The following is a 3,937-nucleotide window of genomic DNA, read 5'->3' as shown; positions in this document are numbered from 1 at the left end:
CAGAGGCAAATCCAGTTATGGAGATTAGGTCTTCTGGCTCCTAGCCCAGAATACGTTCTGCAATCCCACAAATGTCTAAAGTGAGAAGGTGCTGAGAGAGACAAAAAGCGGAGTCTTTCTCTGAACTTTCACTGAGTCTCACTGGAGGCCTTTGTGGATCAGAAATTTACCTTTGCTCCCTGGTGAGGGGAAGGGACTAAAAACGTGCTATTCCTCACTAAAAACCAGGGTCAAGAAAAGGGTGCTAGAGATAACCTGGGGAGACGGAAGCACTGGGTATCCTAGCCCTTAGAATTGCAAGAATGTAGAACCCCGGAGAGGCATGAATAAACAGTCCCCCATCTCCCCTCTAAGCCCATCCCAGTCCCAGGGGATTTCAGGGCAAGGCATGTTCCCTCTATCCCCAGCCCTTTGGCTTTGTTATTTCCCTTTTGAGGTCCCCTTCCTGCCCCTCTTGCAGCTCACATTCTAAAAAATAATCCTATTTACTATACGGTGAAATGTAGTATATGAAAAAGTGGGGTCAGGGGACAGAAGATGACAAAGGAGAAGAGGACAATATTTTATCAAAAGCAGTCAGGGAAGGGTTCTCTGAAAACCTGGCATTTGACAGAGATCTGAAGAAGGAAGAGGGAGAAAGTCAGGCACATACCAGCGGTGGAGGCTCCAGCCAGAAGAAGCCCTCCAGGAAGTGCCCCAGATGGTCCACTGGGGTGAACGAAAAAAAAAAAAATCAACTTTCATTTATATTTTTATCTAAAACATGAGAAATGAAATGTGCCTAACATTTAGTATATTAATTATAAAAGTATATGTATACATATATAATATAAATAATACATATGGGGTGGATGATTAATTTGTTAAAAATTATAGGGGTGGGAAATTAAAAATTCAGAGACTGCTGTGGCCTAAGTCCTCCTGAAAGGCAAGGGTAGATTTTATCCATGTCTGTATCTTCAGACCCCGTCATATTATCTGGAACAAAATAGGTTTCAATATTCTATGTATATATGTTTTTTAATCTCCTGTGAATAGTTTTTCTATCTACTTTACTTTTTAGCAGAGTCGTTTTTGGTTTTGGTGGTGGTGGTGTTTTTTAGTGTTTGTTTGTTTGTTTGTTTGTTTGGAGGGTTTTTTGTGTGCATTTTGAAAAGCAACGAGGCCTATGGCTTGCAGGTCCCTAAAAAGTGACTAGACGAATGGATGGTCAGATGGATGGATCCACATGGGTAGAAGTGATTCCCCGGGAACTGCAGCAGCCTCTGCACAATAAAACACCTTGAGCATTGATGTCTGGCAGGAGTTAAAATCACCCAAAGACTGCCCTTTGGGCAATTTATTCACTTCATTTCCTGATCTGTGAAACAGGAAATGGATTATACAGAAGGATGATGAAAGGCGACAACCCTACCCTTCCCACCTGTCGTCTCTCTACTCTCATCCCCACGCAGTCAGCCCGGGAAAGAGCCACTAGGGCAATGACAGGTAGCCCGCTGGCTTTGCCCCCACGATGCCTTTTACCAAAACTACAAGGACCCGAGTGATGGAGAAATGAGTTTGCCAGGGACAGGTGCAGTGAGCCTTAATTGAGATTTGGGGAAAAAATGAGCCAACATGAGCTATGGCAACCTTGGACTAACAGGGGTACCCTCAGGGAGCACGTGACGCAGCATCTGCCACCCCCACCTCTCCATTCCCTGCACAATTGCAGCCCCCTAAAGCGATGGGAAGTTCTTAGGGGCCAAAACACGGAAGTTGGGCAAACCACGACATGCTGCCATTGGCCGTAATGACTGTCAATCCTCACCCAGCTCCGCTTTTCCCCGCCTCCTTATCCCTCCCTGTTCCTCAGGCTTATGCTCTGGCGCCATCTGCAGGCAGCACGCGGAACTTCATCCGCCCTGGAGAATCCTTTACCCGCAGAGTAACTCGCCGCCCCCAGCCCAGCTGGGCGAGGTTCTTACTCGCTCAGCTCGCGGGCCGGGGCGGCCCTGGGAACAGGCCGCCTGCGCGGACCTCAGTCCCAGGAGCTGTGACGGAGACTTACAGAGGGACAGGCTGGGGCATTGGGGAACGGGACTGGAGGCAAGCAGGTCCGGGAAGTGCTGGGGTGAGCTGTGGTAGTGGAAGCTGATTAGAACAATAGGGAAGCAATGCTTTGGGGTTAAGGTCACCGTGCCTGAGTGCTTGGGTAGTAATCCCAGCGCTGCTAATAGCTATGTGTCTTGAAGCCAATTGCTTGACGTCCCTGTGGCCACAATTTCCTTTGAAATGGGGGTAACTGTAGATGCCTCCTTTGCTTGTTACGAGGATTAAGTTAATTAATATTCGTCAAGTACTTAGAGTAGTTTTGTTCAATGAGAAAAAGATGGTCACCAGCAACATTGGCATCACCCCTTGAGAAATGCAGCTTACCTCTCCGGCCACACACCAGCCTCCCGGGAATCAGGCTCACACGGGAGTTCAGCAGTGTTTCCAACAAGCTCTCCAGGGGATACTGACGCAGCACAAACTGCGGAGCACTGGTCTGAGTTTCTCAAGCAGGTCTGTGGATGCCTCCACCTGTTAAAAGGCGCAGATTACTGAGCCTCACCCCAGACCTACTGAACTTATTCTGGGATTGATTCCCAGAATCTGCGGCTTTTAAAAGATACCCGAGCAGTAAGTTAGAACACAGATGGATGGGGCAATCACAAACAGGCAGGCCTCTTTAATTTACAGATAGGAAACCAAGACCCTCCAAGAGGCAAGAGAACTTGCCTAAGGTCTCCCTGAACAGTCCTAAGAAGCTGTGAGGCTCTGAGGTTAACCTTCTCCTGGACACCCTTACCCCGGCCCCAACTAGTCCTGTGGACTCTGGTAAACTCTCCTGTTTCCTAATCTGTGAAATGAGGGCCAAAGTCACATCTGGCTTAAGGGGTGACTGCGAAGATCAAAGGAGACCCAAATAAGTCCCCACTGGGAATACAGATTGAACTAAAGTGTTCATCCATCTCCAGACCCTAAAAGCCGAAATTCCTGCAGGTGCCTGGAACCCTGTAGGTCTGGTTTCCTTCTGGGAATTCATTTGATAAAATAAGTCTCCTTAGAAACGTGAGTCACCAGAGGAGGGAATTCTGGGAGACAGTCGTATCTCTAGGCCTCCTAGTTTGGCCTGAGTCCAGCTCAGTGCAGTCAGGAGCCATCCCCTGAGCGGAGAGATTCGCACTGTCCCGGGTTTCCGAGTCCAGATGTGCGATCGAGCCTCAGGCCACATCCACCTGCTGCACAGTGTGTATTTCTTTTACTGGAGAAAGAGAAAAATCTCCCACGTTGCTAGTGGCATCTTTCTGGAAGCTTCTGGTGTCCCAGGAAGGAAGGCTTTACCCTCCCATGAGCGCGTTGTCTTCCTGGGATAGGGTGGACCAGGGGCCTCCATAGACAGGTTAGCTGCTAGGTCTTCAGAGATGACCCTGTGCGGTTGCTGGAAATTCAGAGACCCCACTCCCATCCTTTCCTAAAAAGGGGGACAGCTTCCAAGCAGAAGTGAGGTGGGCCCCCTGTGAACTCATGGTAGAAGAGAAGCAGACCATCCCTGCTGTGTTTTTGCAGATCCCAGGGCCAGATCTGGAGTAGGATCCCCTGGCCCTTATCCCCATCTCCTCCCCAGAGGCCAGTTCTCTAGCCCTCCGTGCTGCTTTTGCCTTTGTGCATCTGATGACAGTTCCCCTCTACTCTTCCAGAAAACTCCTGCTCATCCCTCATCCACAAGGTCAAATCTAAATCCTCCCCCTACCCCTTACTCTTCCCAAGTAGAGGCAATGGTGTCATCTTTGCTCCCAGAACATGCTGTTCGCAACTCTAAATACAGAAATCAGCCCACTCTGTTAGGATTTTGGGGGAGTGGTAGTGGGAGGAAAGACATCTTTCAGGGTTCATGAAAGAGTCACTATCC

The sequence above is a fragment of the Camelus bactrianus genome, chromosome 10 (genome assembly GCF_048773025.1).
Source record: "Camelus bactrianus isolate YW-2024 breed Bactrian camel chromosome 10, ASM4877302v1, whole genome shotgun sequence".
NCBI classification, from domain to species: domain Eukaryota; kingdom Metazoa; phylum Chordata; class Mammalia; order Artiodactyla; family Camelidae; genus Camelus; species Camelus bactrianus.
Note: the sequence above shows the minus strand (reverse complement) of the source record.